The sequence below is a fragment of the Protopterus annectens genome, chromosome 11.part0 (assembly GCF_019279795.1).
Source record: "Protopterus annectens isolate FY-2018-M chromosome 11.part0, PAN1.0, whole genome shotgun sequence".
Lineage (NCBI taxonomy): Eukaryota > Metazoa > Chordata > Ceratodontiformes > Protopteridae > Protopterus > Protopterus annectens.
The window spans coordinates 1,181,825,908-1,181,843,223 of NC_056745.1; positions in this window are offsets into that span (position 1 = coordinate 1,181,825,908).

Genomic DNA, 17,316 nt, shown 5'->3' on the forward strand with positions numbered 1-17,316 from the left:
GAGTAAACCTGTTTATCCTCACTCGAGATGGACTCCGGGGGAGATGCAGCGTATTCTTTAATCAGATCCCGCTGCATCCTAATGACATGTGCCATGTAGTTCAGCGCTCTCAAGGAGAAGGTCGCTGAACTAAAAACTCGCTTCCCAATGCGATCCATCGAACGGGACTCCTTGCCCGGAGGATGGACGAAGGGACTCTCCTGGGCCAATTCCCTCTTCGTGGCTGCAGCCATCATCATGGCATCTACTGGGGAACCCTTACTCCAGTGGGTGCGGTCTGATGGAGGAGAAAGAATGCAGTCCGGGCTTAGGATAGGCTCAATGGTGTCCGGATCCTTCCACGCCCTGATGGATATAAGATCCACCAGGGGGTCAGCAGGAGGGGACACCCAAGAGGTAGAAGGGCTCGCCTCGAATGCCTCCAAGAACACAGACTCGTCCGAAGAAGCCTTGGGGGCAGACCACCCCCCCGATCCTTAACATCTCCATGATGTCTCCAAATGAGACGTCCTCAGGGGTGACCTAGGGAGCCTTCCCTTCATCCAAGTCCGTGTCTTCAGTGACGGACTCAGGGGAGTCCATGTGCCTCCTCTTGCACTTACGCTTCCGAGGTACTTCATCGGGGGGGCTGTCCGAGGAGTACTCTTCAGCAGATGGATGTTCCAAGGGAACCACTTGGGACATCGAGGCGGGCTGTCCCTGGGACCGGCTGGTGGGGGCCTGGCCCAACTGCAATGGAGTGCGGATGGAGCCGTGGCAGGGACCGGGGTCCGGATGTCCTCGACAGTGCCCTTTCCATAACGCGTTGAAAGCCGAGGGGAGCCAGCTTCTCTAAGCCCCGAGAGCCGACCCCACCCGGATCCGACGTACGGATCGGAGTCGGAGCCGAAACCGTCGGATCCGAGAGACCAGTGTGCTCCGACCTGGACGGAGCCGAAGACACACCAGCTCCCTCGGATCCGAGGCTCGGCCCTCGGCTCCGAGAGGTCGGGTCCGAAGTACCCGAAGCACTCAAGGGATGGGACGGATCCGAGGTGCGCCGACCTATCGGATCCGACCCACCCCCGGATCCAAATCTGCACGGCGCCAATAGCTCCGAACCCGTGGTATGGGTCGGAGAAGGAGCTAAGGGGGCGAACAAAGGGGTCGAAGCCCCTCCCAGATGGGGGGGGCTAGGAACACTCCCATTTGCATTTGGGCCTGGATGAATTTCCTCATCATCCGGTCCATATCAGCTTCGCTCATTGAAAAGGTCGATCTAGAGGAGGCCACCGAAGCGGACCTAGAGAGCCGTCTCGGTGACCTCCTGGAAGGGCTAGCCTCCTCCTCCTCGGGTCCAGGAGAGAACCGAGGGGAGTGGAGCCGAGGAGGAGGAAAGCTAGAAGGCACAGGGGAGGCCCGCTTAGATGGAGGAGCCGAACTAGAAGTTTCGGCTCTCCTCTTGTGGTGCTTCTCCCTGTGCCTCTCCTTCTGTCTTTCCCTAGAAGAATCCTTCCCCTCCGGCAACTTTAAGGGAGGTTGAGTCCCAGCCGGAGGGGGAGAACTCACAGCAACAGGTTGCTGACTGGAGGGGCAGAGGCCGAAGCAGTATCTGGGGTAAAAGACCCGCCAGCACCAACTTCGACCTCCGTTCCTTAAAGCCCAGGGTTGAACCCTGCACAAATGGTACAACCAGAAGACAGGTGTTCAACCCCAAGATGACTTGCACAGAGTGTGGCCATCTGCTGGGGACAGCTTATGGCCACACTCGGTACATTTCGAGAAAACAGCCTTAGGGGCTTCAGACATCACAAACCTAAGGCCTAAATACACACACACACAAACAAACTACGAAAACCCGAGAAAAATTAACTAAAGAGGGAGGAAAGCCTTAACCACACACAACACTAACTAGATTAATAACAAAAACAGAGAATTTGAAAACTTTTTCTGTCAAAAAATCTAATCTTATCTCAACCAACGCCAGGAGCTCTAGAATTCCGTTGCTTCTTGAAAAGCGGCAAACGAAATCTGAGGTCAGTCAGGGCTTGGCAAGGGGTTATGGGTAAGAGGGAGGAGCTAGGAGCTCGGAGCCTAAGCTTTTGAATTGCCGGCTCGGATCCGAGGTCGGATCCGATACCCACAGGTTGCAGACGAATGAAGTCTGCCTACTTCAGATACTGTGTTTCAAACTGTAAAGAATGAAACTGCTTCAATCCTATCAGTGTAAAGCCAGCAATGAATGCAACTCTAAAAAGGAACCTCAAGCATAATAATAAAGTACCTTTTGTTACCAAGTATGCTAGTGATATTAGCAAGGTTTGTGATATAGTCAAGAACAACTGGCATTTCCTGATAACAGATAAGGAGATAAAAAATGTTATAGATGATATCCTGGGCTGTATACTACATGAACTACAAAATGAACTGGCACCACACCTAAGTGTCATGTTTAATCATAGCCTCACCTCAGGCTTCATGCCCACTGAGTGGCACACAGCTAGAGTTATCCCATTCCACAATGGGGGATCCAGCTTGGATTCCGGGAACTATCATCCCATCAGTCTGATGAGCCTGATCTGCAAGGGCATAGAACGCATTATCATGGAACTTATAAACAAAGACATTGGCAACCTTCAAACACTGGACCCCACCCAGTTTGGGTTCATGAAGGGCCGATCTTGTCTCCTGAACCTGATTGACTTCTTCAAATCAGTCTACAGAGCTGTGGACGAGAGTAAAGTGGTCCACACAGACTATCTAGACCTCGCCAAGGCCTTCAACACCATCCCCCACTCTGGAATCATAGATAAACTTACTAAGCTGGGCATAAATCCCTACATCACTCGATGGGTTGCCAACTGGCTTACTGACAGAACCCAGACTGTAAAAGTAGCCAACTCCAAATCCAGATCCAGACAGGTGACAATTGGAGTGCCTCGGGGTTCAGTCCTGGGACCGCTCTTGTTTGGCATCTACTTCTCTGAAGTACAGACCAACACTAAGGGACTCTGGCTAACAAAGTTCACAGATGACTCCAAACTGGGAGCCATTATTGAATCCCCAAATGATGTGGATATTCTACAAAAGGGTTTTACAGAAACAGATGCTTGGTGCCAGAGCCATGGGCTCAAGTTTAATGCCAAGAAATGTATAGTTATCCCCTTTGTGAAAAACCATGTACCCATGAATTACCACATAGCTGGCAGTACACTAAACACCGAAGGTGTGATGAGAGACTTAGGGACACAGGTGGACAGTGGTCTCACCTTCGATAACCACATCACCAAAACAGTCAGGAAATCCTTCTATGTGGCACACCTCATCACTAAGGGCTTTTCATCCAGAAAAAAGGAGGTCATTGCCCCACTGTACTCATCCCTCATTAGACCCATTATAGAGTACAATGCCCTGTTTGATATGTACCTCACAAGAGATCTGCAACAGCTGGAAAGGCCGCAGAAATACCTCACTAAAAGTATCACAGGCCTAAAGCAGATGCCCTATACTGACTGTCTAAAAAAAACTCCAGCTATACTCTGTGGCATATTGTCTACTCAAAGGCAATCTCTGCTTAACATACAAGGCCATGTCAAACCCTGAGCTGTTGGACATGCTCCACTTAAAGAAATTCCAATTCCTCACAGCCACATGCTCCAGGGATCTAAACCTTGTCATCACAATGAAGAAAACATGCTGGAGGGATAGGTTCCTGATCCAGAGACTCCCCATACTCTGGAATAGACTGCCAATACATGTCAAGCAGAGTGCCTCTTCAAAAGGAACCTTGACGATTTGATGGGAGATAGGAAATTTACCCTGGGGATCACGTTGGTCGCCCTGCTAGACAGGGATCCAGGGAAGTAAATGTGGGAAGAAATATCCAGGGAATTGTTATGGCTAGGCTTGTATAGGCGCTAGGGCCAATAGCCTAGTACCAACCTATGAACCTATAAGTAGAGTACCCAGTTTTGCATATAGGAACAAGCAATTTAAAACAGTTACTTTGTAATGATTGGCTAAAGAATACTGTGTCCTCACTGAAACTTGGAACATATCCTTGCAATAAGTGCAAAATGTGTCAATAAGTTTCTTCTGTACAGGAATTTAAACATCCTACTTTGTCTTTCATATTTCAGCCTAGATTCTATGCTACTTGTAGAACAACTAGCTTAATATACAGGGCAGAGTGCACAGGATGTACATGTTTCTATACAGGAAAACACATCAACGGCTCAGAGACAGAATCTATCAGCATATGTATGATGTAAGAAATAAGAACAAATTAAAATGCTTTAGCTAAGCATACAATGGAATTCCCTTCACATAATTATAGGTTTAGAGTCCTACAAAATGTTAATGACAAGAGATGGGGTAATTTAAACAATTTAATTGAAAGAATTGAATTAAAGTGGATATTAAAGCTGCGACCTCATGTATACCCTGGGCTGAACAACTATGTCTGCATTAAACCTGAGTTAGAAGCTCACTCACTTAATTAAGATGCAATGCTAGCTGGAGACTTAATTGATGTATTTTAAGGGTGAATTTATTTTAATGATGTATTTAATTGATTAATTGACAGTGCTTTTTGATATAGAATGTGTAGGGATTTTTACTGTTTTATTCGAGACTTGAGAAGGCGTGGCTTGTTCTACGTGAAAGCACTTGTCTAAATAAACGTGTTTTAAGCCGTGGTGGTCATCTGGATTTTTTTTCTTCACATTATAATAATGTTGATTGTGGGTACCTGTATAGTGTTTCTGGATGTTCTGCATTATCTTGATCTGATAATTATTACTGATATCCCTTTGGTTACTTTGCTGGAAAGCCACATTTTTTCAGGACAGCTTAGAATCATTGTTAATTCAGTTTCCGAAACAGCCCGAATAATTTATGTGTGTTTGTGTGTGTGTGTGTGTGTGTGTGTGTGTGTTACCTGAATGGTTTGTAATGAAATCTCTCAGGGGAAGCAGAAATATAGAGTTTGAAAAAATGGCCAGAGTGGCTTTAGTTCATCTGCCTTTGGTGGCACAGTCTGACATTTTGTAACTAATCATGGGCACAGAAAGTAATGTTGCTATCTCACAGTGCTTGGTTCTCTGGTTGAGTTGTTAGCAGTGACTTCTTCGTGAAGTATACAATTACTGTCCCTGTAGGGATTTATCTATGTACTCTACTTTCCTCCAACACTACCCAAAGATATCCTGGAGGTGAATTAGTGTTCCTCCAGCTTGCCTGTAGATAAAAATGCAGTGTGTACATGTGTAGTTTGTGCATCTTCTAACAGGCCTAGCTTGTCAAAGCCAGTGTTAATATTCATGTATGTGAATGAAAAAACAATGTACCTGGTTCATCAGGAGTAATGCGAGTGTGCAAGAAAAAAATCCCACTGGATTTTTTTGTGGACATACAAACACAATATTGCTGAGCACATATGTCCCATCCCAGGTGCTTGAAATAATTTTCCAGTACTGGCACTGCAATGCAGCCTAAGGGGCTGAGGGTCTGGGGACTATGTTCATGAACTCCAGAGTGTGCTGTCTTTTGGATGAGATGTTAAACTGAGGCCCCACCTGCTTGAGATGGTGTTAGCCCAAGTGGATGTAAAAGATCCCATGGCACTTATCAAAAAAACAGAAGGGGAAGTTCCCTAGTGCCCTAGCCAAACTTATCCTACTCAGTGTGAATACTACTCCAGGCTTCCACTGAAAAGAGTCCACTGACCTAGTAGGACTAACCCGGTTAACAAAGCATGCATAAATAAATATATAACTCTTCTGGGAAGCAGTAAAAGGAAAGAAAAGTTTGTTATCCTTCAAAAATAAGGGTAAAATGCAATTCATAACCATCTAGCCTCTCAGAGCTTCTGGGAACTTGGCAACCACCAAACACCAGACAGTATAAGTGGATTTTTGACCCAGGTTTAGTACAGAACTTTGCCACGGACCCAAATTAGTGTAAAACCATCCCTTCTCAGTCATGCACCTTGTCAGCTGGAAACAGAGGGGGCCCTTATTTCTTTAATTCTCCTCACAATAAACCCTTTGGAGTGATCAGGGCTAGTCTTAGTAATTGTAGGTCCAGTCTGGGTCATTTTATTGGTGCCCCTCAGCTGCCGCCTCCCTCCTACCACACCCAGCCCTTCTTCCATGCTGGCTTCCTGGACTTAACATATACCTGGCATGCAATTTGAAACAGAATTATTACTTTGCACTAAGAATAAAGGAACACGTTTATTAGCTTATATTTTGTCATGGCATGTTAAAACAGAAGTAAACTTTTGAACTCCTGGATTACATCCATATCCAACATTTCCTATACATCTTCTCTCAGAGTCTGTTTAACTTGCTTTGATATACTATAAGGGTCCTATCTGATAGGCTGCTGAGGCTTTGTGCCTGCATGGCATCTCATCAGGTGGATACATCCTCTCTTACCAATAAACATGTTACCAAATTCCTGTAGTACTATGTAGATTTCCAGACCCTGTCTGTCTCTCTTTTCCCTTTTTCCCTTCATCATTTGGCTCTAGCCTTACTCTTCACATCCCATACCTAGCAATAATGCATATTATAAACACTTTGCTTTTGTGTATTTTCTTCATCAAAACACTATGCTACAGGATGTTATGACAGAGTGCAAGTACTCTTCTTACTAATTGTACTGACTGAATTCTTGTATCACATATAATTGTGTTCATTTATACTACATATTAATCTGATTTACACCTCTCCATACGTTTTACCCTTGCATTACTACTGCTGCACTGATACTGATTACAGTTTATTATTTCTGTGGTTGTATTTCTGCAGTATTCAACTTACAAATTATGCTTATGGAGCAGATCTTTATATTGGTCTATATTGATTCACAATATTTAAATTAATAAATCCATAAAAGTTAAAAAAACTACATTTGTAAATTAATTACTGCACACATCATCTTTTGGGATGTGCTGCAGACAACACCATGCAGATTATGCTACTAAGATGTAGATTTATTTTGAAAACTAAAACCTGACAAAATCTTGTGACTCATCACAGTCCCCAGCTCTCACCACCCATGCCCAATGTCCTCAGATGACAGAAAGCATCGGACAAATGCTTTAACCTCCATTATATGTTCTTGTCTCATGTTACCCATTTCTTTGTTCATGGGCTACCAGTCATGGCATCTCCTGCACTTGTCCTGAATGGTTGGAGTACCTTGCCTAGTTAATTCACATAACTTGTTACATTCAGTGTGTTAACATAAAACCAAATGAAACTACTGGACTTCCTTAGAATGTTCAATAATGCTAATAGTAATAATCTCAGATCTATCCTTAGAAATGTCAGCACTCACAATTATTTCATGCAACTGGGTTGGTGAACTAATATATGCAGATCTTTTCCAGGCATATAACTTGTCACAATGGTTATACAAGGGATTACATGCAGAGATACTTTAGATTTGTCACTAAGCATCATGTTAGTAGGTGGAGGGAAATCAGAATGCCTTAACATCTATATGAATGCAGTGATAATATCCATTTGGATGTAATAATATGCAAAACCCACACAGTCTCTTCAGCTTTATGTCATACACTTCTATCTAAAACTCTTCCCCAGTCCAGTCCAACTGTTTTCCAGCTTTGCATTTCTGTTTGCTTCCTGGATTTTGTATGTGACTCTGAACCAGTAACATCACCGTAATACATTTGAGTGAAACTGTTTCTGTTACAGTTTTTCCCACTTTTAGCCAAGTGAATGATTTTTTCCTGCATACCTGTGTTTTCTATCACATAGTACAGGAAAACTCATCTTTCTCTGTCTGGGATTGTGTTGCTCCTATTTATAACTGCATCAACCATTTCTCTGCCACAAGGCTGAATTGGTAACATCCAGTCACAAGTCTTGTCATCAGAAGTTACTTCACATCACATTTGTTTTACTTATTATTCTATAGTTATATCCTGTGACTGTATTCATTAGCAACCAGTCATAAATCCCACTTTAGCAACAGAAGCAAAAGAAAAAACAGTACCTTTCTATCAGTCCTAATATTAAACACAATCTCTTTACATTTTGTGACAGTAACTGGAGCAGTACAAATAAACAGATGATTAATTTGACCAGTTTTGGGTTGGAAATCCTGTTCCACACTCAACAACTGCAACTGACCACTGTGGGAGTGTGATCAGCTAACAATATCAGCCATACAAGAGGTGTGAAGTTGCAGTCATTAACAATACCAAACTAGCCACCAATGCAAATCAGAAAGAATTGATATGACTGTACAATACTGGAAACAACTGGAAGTAACTGGAATAAGACTGGAATGAATGTCTGTGTGATGACCCACCACTGGACCAGTAATGAAGGAGCCTCAATCCTCACCACTGGCAAAAATGGGAGACATACACTGAGAGGATAACAGGTACACACAGTACTTCCAGATGCTGCTCTCTGCATCAAGTGTAATTTCCTTTAAGAGCACACAGACACCACAGTCAGTCTGGGGTTGGTTTCTCCCTCTTTTTCCAGCTCCCCAATAAGACTCCCCACTGGCACAGCTATAGAGTTGAGATCTCAGCTGAGTGGCCAAGCCAAAACCTCCAGCACCCTCTCTGTCCAACCAGTACTTCGTGTCCCTGCCAAAGTAGCTGACACACACACCCGGGAAATGTTTACTAGCTATGCCCCCCTTTTCCCCAGACTATAAGGTAGTTATTACTGCCACCAGCCAACTCTTTATCAGCTACTTTAAGGCCCTTAACAAAGAGTGCCCAATCTTACTGTGCAATATTAATATTAACACAAATGGTAGTTTGATAAACAGCAAGGCTATTAGGAGTGGCCCATACAGTGTCACCAAATAAATATGCCAGTACTCTCAAAACTTAAACATAACTAACAAGGATCAGCCATAATGAAAGGTTTAAAAATATTTAATAATAAATAATAAAAGAACAAGAAAATACTCAGTATATATTCACAGTGACATCAGAGTTCAAACCACAGAAAAGGTAGTTTGGTAACCTTGTTGTCTCCAGACGACATACTGGCAGTCCCACTTACTGGCTCTCCCACCTTTAGTTCCCCACCTTGCATCAATGAACATCTATATGCTACATGGCCCCACTGGTTTTACTGAAAACATTTAACCCTTGATCCTGGCCATGTACCTGAACTAATGGCTTCCCCTATTACTGGTGGACTCTTTTGGGGGTGGTTTGGGCTGCCCGCCATGGGTTCCTTTAGACCCATGTGCAGCACTCAGTATCCCTTTCCTGTGCAGTGATGCCCTGCTTGCTAGGTATAGGTCATCCTTTTTCCCCAAATCATCTGTGGTTTTACATTCTCTATCCGCTAACCAGATTCTCATGTCCTCAGGCAAACTGCTAAGGGCTTGTTCCCTCACCAAAAGGTCTGCCAGCCCTTCAAAGATGGTGACCTGACACCCACTCACCCATCTATGAAAATAAGTGCTTGGTTCAGCAATATATTCACACACACACTTTCATCTGCCTTGTGTCTATGCTCATTAAACTTTTTTTCTATAAGCTTCAAGTGTTAACTTAAAACAGTCTACCAAACATTGTTTTACTTTTTCATAATTTAAACAGTCAGTATCATACAATTTAGAAACAGCAGTTATAGCTTTACTATGGAGTAAGGGGGTCAGGGACTGTACCCAGAACCCTTGGACAACATTATACTGTTTACATACCCTTTCAGATTTATGAATAGAACTATCAAAATTATCACCTTCTGTAAATTGTGGAAGAAATTTACTGACCTTCATTGTTTCTGGGGTTCAGTTATTCCCTTCCCTTCCCCATTACCTCCATGACCCTGATGAAGAGTCACCATCTGCTTTTCATGTTGCCTCTGCCTCTCATTTTCTTTGGCTTCCATATGGCTCAGTCTCTCTGCTGATTCTATTTTCAAACATTTGGCCTCCAGTTCAAGTGTCTTTAAATGCAGATGGATTTTCAAGTCCTTCGAGGCAAAGTTGAACTGTCCATTTTCTGAGAGTTGCACAACCCCAAGGCTAGTCTAGCTGTCCTCCTGATTGCTGGTCTGTGATGCAGCTGTAGTTAAGGTTACAATCATTTCTGTTTTAGTCAGGTTGGCATGCACTAATCCTTTGTCCTGGCACATCTCAGCCAAATGGCTCCTTGTCAGCTTGCCATACACCACTGCTAACATCCTTGCCTGCTCTCCCTGACTAAGTTAACACAAAATAAATAAAACTATTGTGATATGAAACTCTGAATCCCTACTGTGTGGCTGCTTGAGAATATAAACACCTTCTTTAGTGACCACTGTTTACAGGCTACATGAGTTCAATATCCATACCACTGAATCCCAATATGTGATGTGGTTATCCCACCACTGCCAACCAATAAATATGATGACCCACCACTGGACCAGTAATTAAGGAGCCTCAATCCTCACCACTGGCAGCAATGGGAGATGTACACTGAGAGGACAACAGGTACACACACAGTATTTCCAGAAGCGACTCTCTGTATCAAGTGCAACTTCCCTTAACAGCACACAGAGACCACAGTCAGTCTGAGGCTGGTTTCTCCTTTTTTCTCCAGATTTCCAATAAGACTCGCCACTGGCACAGCTATAGAGTTGATATCTCAGCTAAGTGGGCAAGCCAAAACCTCCAGCACCTTCTCTGTCCTAGTGCTTCATGTCCCTGCCAAAGTAGCTGACACACACTCTTTGTGGTTTGATTTACACACACACACACACACACACACACACACACACACACACACACACCTGGGAAAGCCTGGCACAGGTTTACTAGTTATGGTCCCCTTTTTCCCAGAATATAAGGCAGTTATCACTGCCATCAGCCAACTCCTTATCAGCTACTTTAAGGCCCTTAATAAGGGTGTCCAATCTTTCTGTGCAATATTAATATTAACTGAAATGGTAGTTTGACCAAGAGCAAGGCTATTAGGAGTGGCCTGTACAGTGTCACCAAATAATTATGCAAGTACTTTCAAAACTTAAATATGTCTCACAAAGATCAACCACAATGATAGGTTTAAATATATTTAACAAATAATAAAATAATAAGGAAATACTCAGAATATATTCACATTGACACCAGAGTTCAAAACCACAGGAAATATTTAAAACATTACAGGACAGTCTCAAATATATAAAGAAAAACATCTAAACTATGCTTCACTAAATTCCTGACTGAATCTAGGATAATAACTATACCCTAGTTAACTTACTTAAGAGCAAGGCAGATGTGATGAATGGATCTTCTAGTTGTTGTCAGGTCAAAGACAGAATACAAAATGCTGTCTCTCAGAGATTGCTCAAATTAATATCTCAAATATTACTGCTGGGATAGCTTGCAGAATGACATCATTTCTTGTCATCTGACTCCATCCCAGGTGAAATCCCCACTTCTGGAAGCTAGCAGTATTTAGCATGTACCTGTGAAAATACGTAGACCTCAGATCTTTGGCAGATGCTGGAAGTCAATTGAAGTAATTAGTTCACTCCAAAGACAAAACAGAAAGCTTCCTATTATAGACATTCTGTCTCTAGCTGCCATAAACTAATTTAATTTCATGTATTTTTCTGAAATTAACCTCCTGTATCCCAGTTTCCACTGTTAATATATATATTTAAACAGTTACAATAGTGCATATACATTTCTGTTCTTTTCTGGTAGGGAACACTGTGGATACATTTCAAGCACTTTGCAAAAACCTTTTTCAACACAAATCTGTACAAACAAGTTTGATATACACATAACATACAGTGCTAATACATTTGTAACATGAGTATCTTTTATGAATCATGCTTATATTCACAAATGTCATATAATTATTTACAAAATTCCAGACAGCTGTGCTGGCAGTATCTCCCTTTGTCATAGTCTGTATCTGTTAATTACTCAGAACTATGCTGAACAGGTGCCAATCTCTCCTTTATAGACCAAGTCTTCTTGTACTTTTCAGAATAAAGACTGCAAAGACTGTAGTTTGGTTAAGAATGCTTTATTATGTAGAAGGGTGGCAGATGTCAACAGCATCCGAATACAGTTTCCAACAACAGTGCTGATAAACTGAAATAGTTCTCTGCATTCACAGTCTTCAAAATTTCTTTTCTCCTGAATAGCATAATTAATATTCTGGAATGCTGGATATTCAGCCTGACTTCTGCACTCATTCGCAAATTTGTACTACCTTCTAAGGACTGTACTGCCGTGACTTTCTGCATATCAGTCCAAGAAAACTAATGGAACTAACTGTATCTTTAACTGTATTTTCTAATAATACCAAAACCCTGTAAAGTTCTATATGTCTCTTTAGCCTTGGTTCCCAAGCCTTGTATCATACAAACAAGATGGGCTTGTACTCAAATTTACAGCATATTCTGTTCTTATCAGTATTCTTGACAGAAGATTCTTTTGAAAGTATAGTTACTGAAACTATGTGCAAACTGTGAAGCCTGCTTTAATATGGCTGCATCTCTAAGACTTATGCAAAGAGAATATTGTATTTTTGTACATTTAAATGATACCTGATCTAACAGCTCCTCCTGAGATACTTGAACACACACAGGCATGTCTTTCGGTAGTTATTTCTTTAATTACTTTATAAATCTATTAATATGGTCTGTGAAGAATACTAGAAGTTTTCTTTATCTGGTAAATAAACTTGCAATTGTAATTTTGACCACTAGGTGTCACTTGAGCATTTATGGTCTGTTTGGATTGTAGTCTTAACTTTATGAGTTAATTAGAACTGGATAATTTTTTAACATGTTGTAACTGGTAAACTCTTTTTTAACACCTATAATATACATATCTTGAAGCATCATCATCTTCTTTCGGCTGTTCCCGTTAAGGGTCGCCACAGCGGATCATCTGTTTCCATTTCTTCCTGTCCTCTGCATCTTGCTCTGTCACACCAACCACCTGCATGTCCTCTCACCACATCCATAAACCTTAGATTAGGCCTTCCTCTTTTCCTGTTACCTGGTAGCTTCATCCTTAGCATCTTTTTCCCAATATACTCTGCATCCCTCCTCAGCACATGTCCAAACCAATGTAATCTTGCCTCTCTGGCTTTGTCTCCAAACCTTCCAACCTGGGCTGACCCTCTAATATACTTTTTCCTAATCCTGTCCACCCTCGTCACACCCAGTGCAAATCTTAACATCTTGAACTCTGCCACATCCAGCTCTAACTCCTGCCTTTTTGTCAATACCACTGTCTCCAACCCATATAACATAGCTGGTCTCAATTGGGAGGGTGGCCTAATGGTTAAGGTGTTTGTCTTACAAACACAAGGTCCAGGGTTTGAGTCTCACAAGGGATAATTGGCTAGACTTAAAATAGCTCGCAAGGGCAGTTAGCTTCGTATGAAACTATGAAACTACCCTCTTGTAGACCTTCCCTTTCATTCTTACTGGTACTCGTCTATCACAAATCACTCCTGACACTCTTCTCCACCCACTCCATCCTGCCTGTACTCTCATCTTCACCTCTCTTCAACACTCACCATTACTCTGAAATATTGATCCCAAGTATTTAAACTCATCCACCTTCACCACCTCTACTCCTTGCATCCTCATCATTAGTCTATCCTCCCTCTCATTCACACACACACACACACACACATATTCTGTCTTAGTCCTGCTGACCTTCATTCCTTGTCTCTCTAGAGTACATCTCCATCTCTCCAGGGTCTCCTCCACCTGTTCCCTACTCTCACTACAGATCACAATGTCATCTGCAAACATCATAGTCCACGGGGACTCCTGTCTGATCTCGCCTGTCAACCTGTCCATCACCATTGCAAATAAGAAAGGGCTCAGAGCTGATCTTTGATGTAATCCCGCCTCCACCTTAAAGGCATCCGTCATTCCCACCGCAGACATCACCGCTGTCACACTACCCTTGTACATATCCTGTACCACTCTTACATACTTCTCTGACACTCCCGACTTCCTCATGCAATACCACAACTCCTCTCTGGACACCCTGTTATATGCTTCTCTAAGTCTACAAAAACACAATGCAACTCCTTCTGACCTTCTCTGTACTTTTTCATCAACACTCTCAGAGCAAACATCACATCTGTAGTGCTCTTTCCCGATATGAAACCATACTGCTGATCACTAATCATCATGTCCCTTCTTAACCTAGCTTCCACTACTCTTTCCTATAACTTCATAGGTAGGTACTAGGCTATCAGCCCAAGGGCCTAGGTAAGCCTAGCCAACAAGGTTCCCCAAGAAAGTTATTTTCCTGTGCCACTGTCGAGCAGAGACACAGAAGTGATCCCCGGGGCGTACTTCCTATTTCCCATCCACTCATCAAAATTTTTCTTGAAGAGTGCTAATGAAGAACTTTGCTTGACATAGATAGGTAGCCTATTCCAGAGTATGGGAAGTCTCTGGGACAGGAATCTATCCCTCCAGCATGTCCTGTTTATTGTGGTGACAAGGTTTAGGTCCCTAGAGCATGTAGCTCAGAGGGATTGGGATTTCTTTAGCTGTAGCATGTCCAACAGCTCTGGGTTTGACATAGCTTTATATGTTAGGCAGAGATCACCTCGGAGTAGGCAATATGCTACGGAGTAAAGCTGGAGTTTGAGGTGGTCAGTGTAGGGCATTTGTTTGAGGCCAGTAATCCTCTTTGTGAGGTACTTCTGTGGCCTTTCCAGCTGCTGCAGATGTCTTGTGAGGTACATTCCAAAAGGGGCGGTGTACTCTATAATGGGTCTAATGAGTGTAGAGTAGAGGGGAACAATGATCTATTTTTTTCCTGGATGAGAACCCTTTTATGATGAGGTATGCCACGTAGAAGGACTTCCTGACTACTGTGGCAATGTGACTATCAAAGGAGAGGCTACTGTCCACCTGGGTCCCAAGGTCTCTTATCATGCATTCGGTGTTAAGTAGATTGCTGCCTATGTGGTAGTTCAGGGGTACAGAGTTTTTACCAAAGGGGATGACAATGCTCTTTTTGGCATTCAGCTTGAGGCCATGGCTCTGACACCAGGCATCTGTCTCAGCGAGGCCCTTCTGTAGGATGTCCACATCATTTGGAACTTGGCTATGGCTCCTAGTTTGCAGTCATCTGTGAACTTCATTAGCCAGAGGCCTTCTGTGTTAGCCTGTACTTCAGAGAAGTAGATACCAAACAGGAGAGGTCCCAGGACAGAACCCTGTGGTACTCCACTTGTCACTGCTTTGAGGTCAGATTTGGAGTCTGCAACTTTTACAATGTGGGTTCTGTCAGTGAGCCAGTTGGCAACCCATCTTGTGACATAGGAATTTATACCTAGTTAAGCTATAATTCCAGAATGGGGGATGGTGTTGAAAGCCTTGGCGAGGTCAAGATAGGTTGTGTGAACCACCTTACCCTCATCTACTGCTTTGGTGACTGCCTCAAAGAAGTCGATCAGGTTCAGGAGGCATGATCTGCCTTTCACAAATCCGAACTGGGTGGGATTCAGAGATTGGAGGTTACCAATGTCTTTGTTTATGAGTTCCATGATGATATGTTCCATGGCCTTGCAGATCAGGCTCGTCAGGCTAATAGATCAATAGTTCCTGGGATCAGTGGTGGCTCCCCCTTTGTGGAGTGGGATAACTGTTGCTGTGCACCATTCAGTGGGCACAAAGCCTGATGCAAGGCTATTATTGAACATGGTACTTAAGTGGGGAGCCAGTTCATTCTGAAGTTCGTGTAAAATGCAGCCTGGGATGTTGTCCGGTCCCATGGATGCTGTGTTTTTGGCTTTAGAGAGTGCTGCTTTTACCTGCGTAGTTGTGATTACAGGGACTCTGCATTCTTCCTTTTATAGATATGGGCCCTTTAGGGGGTGAGAGGGCGGTAAAGTTAGCACTGAACCTATCTGTCAGGATGTTGGCAATATCAGTTGGTTCTGTAATTTCCATGCCTTTGTGCTGTAACTCAGAGCAGATCTGGGTGTTGCCATCGAGATTCTTGACATAGCTATAGAATGCTTTGTGGTTGTCCTTGGAATTAGTGGCGATTTTGTTTTTGTAGCTAGCTTTGGAGGATCTTATAAGGGATCTCAGCTTCTTACTGAGGCTGACCAGGGAGCTCCTCCACTCATGGGATTTTACTCTCTTTTGCAACAGATTCTTCCTTCTGTCATACAGTTTGTTTATGGCAGGGGACCACCAGATTGGCTTCCTTTTTTTGGAGGACAGCGTTTTGGTTCTGTTTGGGATAGCACAATCCATGCACTTGTGTAAGTGCTTACAGAGTGCATTTGTGTAGGATTCAACAGTTGTAACTGTATTGTCCATCTGCATGGGTGTCATGAAGTTCAGCACTTCTATCTTAAGTAGCATTAAGTTGGCTTTGGAGAAATGTTTTACTGTGGTTTCCTTAATGGGGGGTGGGGGCGGGATGTGGCTATCAAGGGTGATTAGCTTATCGTCGGATTGGACCGAGGAGTTGACTTCAGGTGTGGATCACTGGTCACTCATGTTGGTAATGACTAGGTCTAGGATATTGTTGCCCCTGGTGGGGCTGTGGATAAAATTGATCCAGGACATTGGAGTTTATGAATTCCAGAAAGCGTTGAGTTAAGGAGTTGGTACAAGAGTAGTTTTCCCAGTTAATGGTGGGGTAGTTGAAGTTGCCCATTATTAGGGTGTTTGGTTGAACCCTAATATTTTCCAGTACATCAAGAAAAGATGAGTGGGAATCCTGGGGCATGTTGGGGATCTGTAGCAAGCTACAATTTGGATTGCAGTTTTGCCCAGAGTTAGTTGCACTTGGATAACCTCGGATGTATTATGCGGAGCAACTAGCCTGGAGGTGTGGATATCCTTAATGAATATGGACACACCTCTGCCTTTGGTGTTTCGGTCCAGGTTACATGGCCGAAAAGTGTGGTATGAGTTGTAGCCTGGTAGTGCAGGGGTGCTCTCTGGAGCCTTGAACCAGGTCTCAGTTTCTGCACAGATATCAATGTTCTCCATTTTAAGGAGTGCCTCGAGTGAGTGCATTTTGAGATTTAGACTTCTAGCAATGAGTAGCATTACCCTCAGTTTTTGCTTGCCTGTTTCTGTCATGGTGGTGAATTTGTTATTTGAACCTTGCCTAAAAAAGGCACTATAGGGGCAGCAAGAGCCTTAGCCAGTATATGGAATCCCAGGGGTGACAGGTGCAGGCCATCTGTGGCAAAGCATCGTGGTCTGTCGACCATGTCATCCCAAGCAGACAGATACTGGATCCCCTTAGAATGACACCAGAAGCTTAGCCAATTGTTGAAGTCAATAATTTTGTCCTTGTTCTGCGGTATCATTCTGGGAG